The sequence below is a fragment of the Babylonia areolata genome, chromosome 2 (genome assembly GCF_041734735.1).
Source record: "Babylonia areolata isolate BAREFJ2019XMU chromosome 2, ASM4173473v1, whole genome shotgun sequence".
NCBI lineage: Eukaryota > Metazoa > Mollusca > Gastropoda > Neogastropoda > Buccinidae > Babylonia > Babylonia areolata.
Window position 1 is genome coordinate 49,687,664 of NC_134877.1, and position 12,960 is coordinate 49,700,623.

At 45.0% G+C, this 12,960-nt stretch overlaps 1 protein-coding gene across 1 annotated transcript in view; it reads right to left on the bottom strand.

Annotated features, from left to right (window-relative positions):
• The window catches only part of LOC143277628 (uncharacterized), a 77,719-nt gene extending 67,199 nt beyond the window's left edge, over positions 1-10,520 (bottom strand). The window contains exons 1-2 of the mRNA XM_076582517.1: positions 10,256-10,520; positions 6,432-6,474 (exon numbers count right to left, since the gene is read on the bottom strand). The gene's annotated coding sequence lies outside the window, so the exon portion shown is untranslated. The remainder of the gene's footprint in view (positions 1-6,431; positions 6,475-10,255) is intronic.
• Between the last annotated feature and the right edge of the window lie 2,440 nt (positions 10,521-12,960).

Sequence of the window (12,960 nt, forward strand, 5' to 3'; positions counted from 1 at the left end):
CCGGGTAACCCCACTTCAGGTTTCAACCAATGCAATCCGAGTCACCCCACTTCAGGTTTCAACCAATGCAGTCCGAGTCACCCCACTTCAGGTTTCAACCAATGCAATCCGGGTAACCCCACTTCAGGTTTCAACCAATGCAATCCGGGTAACCTTACTTCAGGTTTCAACCAATGCAATGCGAGTAACCCCATTTCAGGTTTCAGCCAATGCAATGCGGGTAACCCCACTTCAGGTTTCAACCAATGCAATGCGAGTAACCCCACTTCAGGTTTCAGCCAATGCAATGCGGGTAACCCCACTTCAGGTTTCAACCAATGCAATCCGAGTCACCGCACTTCAGGTTTCAACCAATGCAATCCGAGTAACCCCACTTCAGGTTTCAGCCAATGTAATGCGGGTAACCCTACTTCAGGTTTCAACCAATGCAATGCGAGTAACCCCACTTCAGGTTTCAGCCAATGCAATGCGGGTAACCCCACTTCAGCTTTCAACCAATGCAATCCGAGTAACCCTACTTCAGGTTTCAACCAATGCAATCCGAGTAACCCCACTTCGGGTTTCAACCAATGCAATCCGATTCACCCCACTTCAGGTTTCAACCAATGCAATGCGGGTAACCCTACTTCAGGTTTCAACCAATGCAATCCAAGTAACCCCACTTCAGGTTTCAACCAATGCAATCCGAGTAACCCCACTTCAGGTTTCAACCAATGCAATCCGAGTAACCCCACTTCAGGTTTCAGCCAATGCAATCCGAGTAACCCCACTTCAGGTTTCAGCCAATGCAATGCGGGTAACCCCACTTCAGGTTTCAACCAATGCAATCCGAGTCACCCTACATCAGGTTTCAACCAATGCAATGCGGGTAACCCCACTTCAGGTTTCAACCAATCAACTACGGAAGAACCAGTGACGCCAGAACCGAGGGTCTCGCGTAATCAACATAAATATTTGTGCACATTCGCAAGCTTCGCGAGTCATTGATCAAGATATCGAGTAACAACATTGACTCGACCTTAGCGAAAGAGCTCCTGCTTGCTTATTCTTTTTCTTTCTTTCTTTGTGTCTGTCTTTTTTTCTTTCTTTTTTTCGCACTCATTGATTTTGTTCTGGTGCCGGGAAAGACTTAAGCAGAGAAAGGGAAACAAACAGGCGCAGAAACAGTGTTGAGGTGAAGCTTGGAGAAACTGGTGGGAAGGGAGAGGGTGAGGGTGGGAGAGAGGAGGTGGGGGGGGGGTCAATAGTGCAAAAGATTTTGTCGAACGAATAGCGTGATTCTCTGCGCGCGTGGGTGCAAGCGGGTGCGTGATGCGCACGTGCGCGGCGCGTGGAAAGTGTGGTGTGGGGGTAGGGGGTACAGGGGATTACAAAACCGTTCATCTGAGGAAGGAAAGAAAACACAGTCTCCAGGGAAAGACGGTAGGAAGAGAAAGGCCTTGGGGGGTTGGGGGGGGGGGAGACGGGAAGGGGGGCGAGGGGGGAGGGCAGAAACCAAAAAGCCTGGACAAGGCATGAAGCACTTGCTTAAATATAATGGTGTAGCTCTCCATCATAATTAGAAACGTAAAAGTCTGGCAAACTGATTCGGAACGAAGCAATGGATACACCCCCCTGCCCCCCACCCCACCCCCTCCAGACCCTCCCCCCCCTACACACACACACATACCCCACACCCACACCCACCTACACCCACCCCCTTCAAAAGATATGTCCAGAAGAAGAGGGGGAAAAACGAAGTTACCTGACATTTCCATTAATTCGTTTCGATCCACGTGTCATGTATTTTGAGACTGAACTGTTGACTGATGTCCATGCTGTGTTGTCCTTTCGCTCACATGGGTGGTCTTCTCGCTTCAGAGGACAAGATTTTGTTGAAAATTGAGATTTTGATATCCATCAATTTCCTGCCATTATCAAAACACGCTGGGTTGTCCGGAGAAAGGGAGGGGGGGGGGGGTAGAAGGAGACTTAAAGTGTGTGTGTGTGTGTGTAGGTGTGTGTGTGCGTGTGTGTGTGTGTGTGTGTGCGTGTGTGTCGGTGTGTGTGTGTGTGTGTGTGAAATGGTTGTTCAGTTAATTCAGTTTCATATCATCTATTCACATAAGTCGGCCGATCTTACACTGTAAAAAAATTGATGAATAAAAAAGTGTCAGAGAAAGAGAATGGAAGAATAGCGAGGAAGGAAGTTGAGGGTGAAGGTGAAGGGAGAAGGGTGAGAAGAGAGAGAGAACTGTGGGGTACTTCAGCTTTAAAACTGGCCATGCGACGGTAGTTGAGTGAAGCTCTTCCTAAGTCCATATAATCCTGGTATTGTTTAACTTGAGGAGGAGAGGGGGGGGGGAGTAGGGGGTGTCGGAGGGGGTGTTGTTTATGTGTGTGTGTGTGTGTGTGTGTGTGTGTGTGTGTGTGTGTGTGTGTGTGTGTGCGAGTGCGTGTGCTTGTGTGTATGTGTGTGTGTGTGTGAGTGTGTGTGTGTGTGTGTGAAAGGGAAGGGGACCATCGGGGGTGGGGTGGGGGGAGGGTCAATGTTTACTGGGGAGCCATTGCTCAGAGCGGTCAAGAGGGCTCAATGGTGGAAGTGGAAGTACTTCATGACAGGTTCTTCTGGCTTTGTCATGTTGAGTATGACGAAGCCATCGGTGCGGTGTTTAATATAAAATTTAAAAAATAGTACGCCCCCGCCTACTTTGTTACCCAGGCAATAAAACTCTCGATATGCTTGTCATTGGAAACCCATGGAGTCAGTCCAGACATAATTTCTTCTTCTTCTTCTGCTTTTTAATAAGCGTGTGTGTGTGTGTGAGTGTGTGTGTGTGTGTGTGTGTGTGTGTGTGTGTGTGTGTGTGTGTGTGTGTGTGTGTGTGTGTGTGTGTGTGTGTGCGCGTGTGTTTTGTGTGGTTTTTTTATATGTATGTATGATGTATTGAAGCATGTCTATATATGTACGTATATATTTAGTACGACTGTGTGTTTATGAATGTATGTATTGTATGTATGTATGTGGGTGTCGTGAATTTGTGAATATACATGCAAAAAGACACGACCCATCAACGTTTCACAACTTGGCGCAAGTCGGCTCTCAGTCTGGACGTATATATATTTGACACTTCGGACAGGGACGGGTTAATCTCTCTAATAAACTAAAATTACCAATAATTCAATTCGAGACGCTTTCCTGAAACGACACCCAAATAGTAAACTGCAGTGAGAGAGAAGGAAGGGTTGGGGGGGGGGGGGGCGGAATGCATGGCGGGTTGGAGGGTTTGAGGTGGAGAGCAGTCCCACTATTTCACCAGGGCACAGCATGTTTGACAAGGGTTTGCAAATGGCCAGTGTTTGCTCGTGAGCATTGCGCCAGGAGTAAAGCGCTCGTCCGGTCAGCTTCGGACGTTATTCGTTCTCGCTGGCAGAGAAATGACAGAATAAAATGAAGAAAAAAAACAAAGGACGGAAGAAAGAAAGAAAGAAAAGAAAACTATGGGAGAAAGAAAAGAAAAACGAAAAGGAAAAAAAGATAGGGGAAAAAAGAAAGCAAACATGAAAAGGAAAATAGGATTCAATTTAATGGGCTAATGGGACGTGATCTTGTGTGTGTATGTGTGTGTGTGTGTGTGTGTGTGTGTGTGTGTGTGTGAGAGAGAGAGAGAGAGAGAGAGGTCATGTGTGTATCTGTCGAGAGAAAAGATGGATCATGCGTGCGTGCATGAGTGAATGAGGAAGAGACACGTAAAAAGAGTATAAGCCTTACACGTTTGGTATGCAGAGATGATGCGTGCATGCATGCATTTATATTCTCTGTGTGTGTGTGTGTGTGTGTGTGTGTGTGTGTGTGTGTGTGTGTGTGTGTGTGTGTGAACATGCGAGCAGAGGTTGTGTCCGTGCTCGCAAACAAGCAAGCACGTTCAGCAAGGAGGGGGCTAGGGGAGCTGGGGGGGGAGGGGGGCTGGGGGAAAAGCACGAGTACTGTTCCCTTGCGTGGTAACATCCTGCATGTCTCCACCTTGTGATTACACGTGTATGCAGTGGTACTTGAGTGACAGACCAGCTGAGTCATGATCGTAGATCAAGTCGAGGAGCCTCACCAGCTGCCGTGGCGAAGTGGTTAGCGTCAGTGGCTGACGACTGGGAGGGGGGCGGGGGTTCGATCCCCATCAGAGGTGGGTTTTCCCTTACCAACACAGCAGGTTTCTGCATATGCTGTGAGAGTACAGCCTAGTCTGGTAGTCCCAAACCTTACTGGACATCCACAGCAGCATCTTCATCACCCCCATCTTCATCCACCATCATGAACATAATAGAAAACAAAAGTCCCGATTTCTCGGGTACAAAAAGTTGAGGATTCTCTCTCTGTCTCTCTGTCCATGTCCGTCTGCGTCCCTATTACTAATATAAAGTTAAACTGATAGTCGCTCACTCAGTCTGGCTCCGCGACTAAGCCATTATTGTCGTTAGTAGGGGGCTTAGTAGGTGGTGTCCTAAGTACGTTAAAACAGAACAGGCACCACTGAACACCACCGAAGTGACTCAGCAGTAGTGCAGGGTCTCCTCTGGTGTGTGGCCTCCAGGCGACCTAACATCGATGGTTCCCTGTGGACTGCCGACGCTGGAATTGCGAAGGACGAACCCGGGTGTGGCCGTGTATGGGGGAATCTAAATGAGCGGCGTGGGAGTAATGCCACTGAAACGGCGCAGATGATGGGGCAGCAAAAAAAAAAAAAAAAAAAAAAAAGTTAAACTGATAGTTGCTAGTGTTTAGGTGTTTTTTTTCCCGAAACAAGTTTTTGTGGTTTTTATGTAAATTGTAGTTACTTGGATTTTTATTTATGTTGCATTCTTTTGATTTTGTCATGTGTTATGTTGTGTATGCACTATTCAGGGCGAGGGGTGAATGAAAAAAGGAACTCAATTCTTTTCTTTCAAACTCGAAAACAGAGACTCTGTCCATGCTGCTGTCAGATAAAGAGGCAGAAATTTTACACAAGATTCTCCAAGACCAGAACATTTGGAAGACTGGCACCATCTGCATCAAAATCAGGCTTTTATTGTTCAGAAATAACGGACTCAGTGCACCGCACTGATGTATAGTTCAGTCTTGGAAAGTCACCAAGAACACCAGCCATAAACTGAAACACCACCCCAAACACTGACTCCGAAACAGAACCGCCATGCCAGGCATCATCTTCCCCTGTGAATTCGTGGACTGCAAGTACCACGTTGCTTCGCACCAACGAGCAGACTTTTAAGTGTACTGTATGACCGCTTTTAATCCCGCACTGTATCGGCAACTGTACTGGTTTTCGTGCATGTGCATGCTGGGCATGTCTGTATTTCATAACCCACGGAACACTGACAAGGATCATTCGCTCTTTAACGTGCATATTTCATCTTTTGTAAATGTATACACACCAAGAGAATTAAGGCACTAGTAGGTCTGCGTACATCTCATTGGAGATCAGGGGGAAAAAATCCTCACCAAACGCTGATAACAGGATCGAACCCACGACCTTCTGACTGAATGTCCAACGCTGTGGAAATTCGGCTCCTGTGCACGTCACCACAGAGATGAAACAAAGAGATTGACAATGGAGAGAACATTATCCTCAGAATACAGATTGACAATGGACAGAACATGATCCTCAGAATACAGATTGACAATGGACAGAACATGATCCTCAGAATACAGATTGACAATGGACAGAACATGATCCTCAGAATACAGACTGACAATGGACAGAACATGATCCTCAGAATACAGACTGACAATTCCTCAGAATACAGACCGACAATGGACAGAACATGATCCTCAGAATACAGACTGACAATGGACAGAACATGATCCTCAGAATACAGATTGACAATGGACAGAACATTATCCTCAGAATACAGATTGACAATGGACAGAACATGATCCTCAGAATACGGACTGACAATGGACAGAACATTATCCTCAGAATACAGACTGACAATGGACAGAACATGATCCTCAGAATACAGACTGACAATGGACAGAACATGATCCTCAGAATACAGACTGACAATGGACAGAACATGATCCTCAGAATACAGACTGACAATGGACAGAACATGATCCTTAGAATACAGACTGACAATGGACAGAACATGATCCTCAGAATGCAGTCAGATTCACGTGCAAGACAGCCCTCTGCCTGACACCGGGGAGACAAGTCGCAGAACAGTCGAAAAGACTTAAGGGCTGTACCTGGCAGAAGCTGGCTCAGACAGCACAAGATATGCCGCAGTGGAGATCCCTTAAGAGCACTTCACTTCCTTATGTGCCACAAAGCACAACGAAGATTCAGTAAAGTGAATGACATCTATGCAAATTTTGATCAGTCTAGAAAATAATTAGACGTTAATTGAATACACCCATACATGCGTACGCACGTACCATCAATCTTGCAACTTACTTGCAAACTGTCGACTTCGGAGAGCTGTTGAATCTACATCGTACTGAAAGGAACAGAAAGAAAAAAATCAACATTAACATTCATAATTATGAGTGACAAGTTAATTAAATCGATATTACAAATCCTAGAAATATGAAAATATTATTTACGGCAACACACAGACCCCCCCACCCCCACCCTTACCCACCCACCCTCTCTCTGTCTCTCTCTCTCTCTCTCTCTCTCTCTCTCGTCAAGTTGGTCGTTTCTTTCTTTCTTTCTTTCTTTCTTCCTTCCTTATTTTCTTTCTTTTTCTTTTTACCCTTCTATTGTCGTCCTTTTCCTCCTCCTACCCCTTCTTCATTTTCGTCTCTCTTTTTTCTTTCTTTCTTTCTTTCTTTTCTACCTTGTTTGATCTGTTTTTTGATGATTTTGTTAAGATTATTATCCTTATTTTGTTGTTGTGAGGGCATTCTGAAAAGAAGCTTGTAGCTTGCCCTTTTACTTTTACCCTCAAAATTCCAGTAAAAGCTCGAGTTCGAGTTCGAGTTCTCTGTCTGTCTGTCTGTCTGTCTGCCTGCCTGCCTGCCTCTCTCTCTCTCTCTCTCTCTCCTTCTTTTCTTCTTCTTCTCCTTCTCGTATCTCAATTTCATCATTGTTTATTACTCTTTTTCTTTCTTGATATTGTACCACTGGGCTCGATAGAAGAAAGTCATCCCTTGTTGATGTGCATTTCTAAAATAGACCAACCATGGAAAAATAATCTTTCGCTTCGTATCTTAGTTCTCTATAACAACAACAAAACTAGACTTACTTTTAATAATTCGGGATTCATAATCTAAATCTTAAAACACTTCCAAAGCGGAAAAATAAAGGTAATTTTGTTTACACTATCTACATTTACACTGAAATCGAATTTGACAATATGACTAATGCCTTCTCCATCTCACACCCCATCAATTGTTTCCTTCTTTTTCTCTATAGGGCCCCCCAACCCACTCCCCACAAATAGGCCCAATACCACCCACACCCAAACAGATTTAAACTCTTTTGTAAGAACTTTTTTTTTTTTTTCAAGCAAAAGAAAGAAATCATGGCATAGTGTTCAGACAGTCATGTATTCATTAATCACTCAGTAGACAAGTCAATTAATCCAGTAATCAATCACTCGATCCAATAATCAATCTGCTAATCGATTCATCGGTTTGTCAGTCGACACGAAGAATCGCTCGAGTTATTTTTGACCCGACTGACTGAAAGGCCATCATGAGGCGAAACAACATGAATGTGTGTGTGTGTGTGTGTGTGTGTGTGTGTGTGTGTGTGTGTGAGTGTGTGTGTGTCTATCTGTCTGTCCGTCTGTGTGTATGTGCATATGTCTGTCTGTCTGAATCTGTCTGTGTCTGTCTGCGTGTCTGTGTGTCTGTGTGCGTGTTTTGTCGGTCGGTCGGTCAGTTGGGGCTGTGTGTGCGTGCGAGCGTGAGAGAGAGAGAGAGAGAGAGAGAGAGTGTGTGTGTGTGTGTTAACATGGCCCTCACTGTACGAGTCGGTTAAGCTGTAACTGTAAGCGCCAGTGACAACAGTAAACCTTTAGTCATATTTTAACTGTTAGTGCTCAATCAACTTCACACGCTCGACTCGAACTCTGAAAGACCGCTAGTTTGGTCCCACCACGTTTGCGTCCCAAAAGCAAACATCGGCCTTAACTGGTGTTTGGACTGGACTGGCTCTGGGGAAATGTCACTGAAGCAAGGTTGTTAAAAAAAATGATAATAGTAGTCGTAACACAGAAAAAATTGGATTTTTTTTTTAACTAGACAAAAAACAAAACCAAAAAATTCCGTATGATAATTATTTAAGTGGAGCGGTGGCCTAGTGATAATCTACCAGACCAGGAAGCGAGCGACCGACCGTGGGATCGAGTCCAATATAGGGACAAGACCTTCAGTGGTAGTCTGGGAGCTAGTCTTTTGGATGATACGATATACCGAGGTCCCGTGTGAAGCATTAGTTTTGACACAACGAAATGAAATAGTAAGAAAATAGAAGCAGCAAGAACAAGAAGAAGAAGTGTGTATCATTCAGACCATGTATAAATATACACCAAAGAAAATGAGAGGAGTGATGGCCCAGAGGTAACGCGTCCGCCAAGGAAGCGAGAGAATTTGAGCGCGCTGGTTCGAATCACGGCTAAGCCGCGGATATTTTCTCCCCCTCCACTAGACCGTGAGTGGTGGTGTGGACGCTAGTCATTCGGATGAAACGATAAACAGAGGTCCCGTGTACAGCATGCACTTAGCGCACGTAAAAGAACCCGAGGCAACAAAATAGTTATTCCTGGCAAAATTTTGTAGAAAAATCCACTTCGATAAGAAAAACAAATAAAACTGCACGCAGGAAAAAATACCAAAAAAATGGGTGGCGCTGTAGTGTGGCGACACGCTCTCCCTGGGGTGAGCAGCCCGAATTTCACACAGAGAAATCTGTTGTGATAAAAAGAGAAATACAAATACAAATGTAATTAGTTGTACTTCAACAATGTCTTCATACCAATATGGATAGAAGCAAACATTTTTTTTGCTTTTGTTGTTTTTCCATCAGACTTATTTGTTGTAACAGCCAGTTGGAATCCATTATCTGATGAACTGATTCATATCATAGTCATGATTTTCTGCTTCGACTATGATAACTCTCATGTAAAAAGCCGAAAGGGTGACACGCGTACGTTCTATGCTAATGCCCGATCTTGTCATTCGATCATGGTCGGTCTATTAACTATGGATTTCGGTTCGTAGCTGTGTCTATCGTGTTCCTACTAGTTTGTTTGAAACAAATCAAAAGCGATAATCATTCTCTAAAGAAAGCTTTCTTCTCACAGCACACAGTGCGCTGTGTGAGCAACCGCTGTCCGCTGTACGGTAAAACATGAGAAAATTGGTCGCTATTTCACAAACAGGTAAAATAAAAATAATGATAATGATGATAGAGGAAGTGTCTGGGTTTGTTCCAATGTACCTTTTATTTACCTGTGTGCTAGCTGAATCGGTAGCGTAAGCAGCACTGACTTGAAGTTGTGTACCTGGGCTCCGCTCCTTCCAGAAAGCAAAAGGTAAATACCAAGGCCGGTAAAATAAAATAAAAATCAACAACAGTAGGCTCTTCATGTCTTTAAAACTTGTATTCTGAAAATAGAACACAAGCTTTAAAGACTTATGTTGTTGATATATATATATATATATATTTCCGGAAAAGGAGAAACAAATAAACAAATAATCTAAGCAGAAAAAGAATTCCGTGAAATGTATGGACAAGTTGGTATACTATGAATGACCAAAGAATAACTTACTTTAATTAGTAGTAAGTTAACAATCATTTGATTTTTTTTATGATTTAGAAAAATATAATTTAAAAAAAAAGAGAGAGAAAACAAGAAAGAAATCTGTTTTCGGATTCTCTGCGGCATTGTCTGGCTTTTCAGATATCTGACCTTAGCTTTAAGGTCTATAAATGTGCCCTGTATAGATTGAAATGATAAGTCCGGCTTTAGCATCCTAAATTATTGCACCAATTTTACCGGCAATTTTTGTGCATGAATGAAACGATATAAACCATCAGTAGAAGTTGTAACCCATTTCCAGTGGATTTCCACTCTTATTGTTACGTTATTTTACTCACTTTTGAATCGAATTCAGTCACTAAACTAACATGCCACCATCCTGCTTTTTTCCGTTTTTCGTCCCACAAACCATGAAAATGTAACCAATAGGTGCAATGATTTAGGATGCTTAAAATTGGACATTACTGATTAATATGTATTTTGAAACCAGACACACACAGTAACTTACCGAATCAAACTGTTAGACAGCAACGGGGGCTGAAAATCCTTCCAGGATGGGGTAAAAAAAAAATCACAAATATCCACTTGGGCAGGACTTAACACACAGTTCCCTCCCTCGCCGTCGACAAATGAAAAAGAAACAAAAATCTAGAACAAAAATAACATTCAACTGAAGCAGTGACCAAAAACAGTTTCCAATCGATCAACGTGCTCGTTGTGTAGGTGTGTGTGTGGAGTCAGCAGACGACAATTGCTCAAACTGCCGCCCTGACGCCGAGTCGAGGCTCAAGCAAATATCAACACTACCGACCGCGTCGCCCCACAACCAAAGTACACCCCCCCACACACACACCCGCCCTTACCCCCCATCCCCCCACCAATCCCCCGCCTTCTACCTCAGTACTGCCCTTCTCCACACCCCACACACCCTGCCCCCCCTTCAAACCACTCTCTCTCTCTCTCTCTCTCTCTCTCTCTGTTTTCCCCTCCCCCAACACACCACGTACTTCACGCAGAAAAGGAGCTATTACGCAGCATCTGTTCATTTTCTACTGGACTCGATTCTGGAAGATTTACCGTGGACTTGTCCTCTCTCTCTCTCTCTCTCTCTCTCTCTCTCTCTCGCTGCGGTGTAGCCTGTACAACGATCCCCTGCCAGATATACACTCCCAGGCAAAAGTTTTTGGGGGGCCGAGGGTGGGGATGGAGGGGGGGGGGGTCACGACTTTCTCCTGGGCAAGAAATGGAGGAGGTCAAAAGTCATACATGTCGAAATAAATCTCTCCGTCCACAACCGCTTCAATTTAATGTGTGTGTGTGTGTGTGTGTGTGTGTGTCTGTGTCTGTGTCTGTGTGTCTGTGTCAGTCTCTGTCTGAGCGTTTGTGTGTGTCTGTATCTGTTTCTGTCTGTGCGTGTGTCTCTGTCTGTAAGTCTGCGTCTGTGTATCTGTGTATGTGTGGGTCGTGCTTGCATCGTGCGCGCGTGTGTCTGTGTCTGTGAGAGTGTATGAGTCTGTGTGTGTGTGTGTGTGTGTGTGTGTGTGTGTGTGTGTGTGTGTGTGTGTGTGTGTGTGTGTGTGAAGAGGTGACATGGGAGTCGGCATGTGAGTGTGAGTACTCGCGAGTGCTGTGTAATGTACGCCATATTATATGATTATTTTCTCTGTGTGCACCCCTCTCTCTTCTCTTCTCTCCTCCTCCTCCTCCACCTCCTTCTTCCTCCTCTCCTTCTCCTCCTTCTTCTCAGTCTTCTATTTCCATTCATAGAACGGGGGTCGGAGATGGCAGCACATATGTGTGGATTGGCACATTTGTATACATAAATATAACTTAGACTTTATCTGATCCCGTTTGTGCGGGAAGGAAGCCCGACATAATCAGAATCAGAATTTGACGGGTTAATAGCCGAATGGTTAAAGCGTTGGACTGTCAATCTGAGGGTCCCGGGTTCGAATCACGGTGACGGCGCCTGGTGGGTAAAGGGTGGAGATTTTTACGATCTCCCAGGTCAACATATGTGCAGACCTGCTAGTGCCTGAACCCCCTTCGTGTGTATATGCAAGCAGAAGATCAAATACGCACGTTAAAGATCCTGTAATCCATGTCAGCGTTCGGTGGGTTATGGAAACAAGAGCATACCCAGCATGCACGCCCCCGAAAGCGGAGTATGGCTGCCTACATGGCCGGGTAAAAACGGTCATACACGTAAAAGCTCGTGTGCATACGAGTGAACGTGGGATTTGCAGCCCACGAACGCAGAAGAAGAAGAAGACGAAGAATCAGAATTTTATTCAGTAAGGCCAGAGCCCCAGTTGAAGGGGTTGTGAACTATAGTAAGTGCACCATATTTTGCAACAAAAAGAAACTGAAGAAGAAAAGAAGCCCGTCATAAGAATAGCAGAGTGGGACAGAAAATTATCTTCATCACTAGTACTCTGGGTTGTTTTGTTGTTGTTGTCGTCGTTGGTTTTGTGTGTGTTTGTTTATTCGTTTGTTTGTTTGTTCGTTTGTTTTGTTGTTGTTATTGTTCATCTCTTTTTCCAGTGATATATCCCAACTACAGTGTGGGTGGGAAAGTATAGTCTGAATGGGGTATCTCCAGTCATCGACACCAGGAGCGAAGCGAAAATAATTGATTCCAGCTGATCAGAAATCGTCTTGTTTGTTCTTTTGTTCTTCTTCTTCTTTTTTTTCTTCTTTTTCCCCCGCTTCTACCGGAAGGCGTAGGGTTGGGTAGGAGGAGGGGGACTGGGTTGGAGCGGGGGGGGGGGGGGGGGGAGCGGTGGGGAGGGGGGGGGAGTGGAAGAAAGGGGTGTGCAGAGGGAAAGGGTACGCAGGAGTGAAGGTCTTGGGAGTTGATTGAAAATCATTGTCACACGTATTGTGGAAGGAGACGGAAAGAGAGAGAGAGAGAGAGAGGGAGGGGGAGGGAGGGAGAGAGAGAGGGGGGGAGAGGTATTCAAGAGAGAGAGAGGAGGGGGGAGAGAGACTCAAGGGAGAGAGGGGAGAGAGAGAGGAGGGGGGAGAGAGAGACTCAAGAGAGAGAGGGGAGAGAGGGGGAGGAAAGAGAGACTCAAGAGAGAGAGGGGAAAGAGAGAGGGAGGGGGAGAGAGAGACTCAAGAGAGAGAGGAGAAAGAGAGAGGGAGGGGGGGAGAGAGACTCAAGAGAGAGAGGGGAAAGAGAGAGGGGGGGAGAGAGAGACTCAAGGGAGA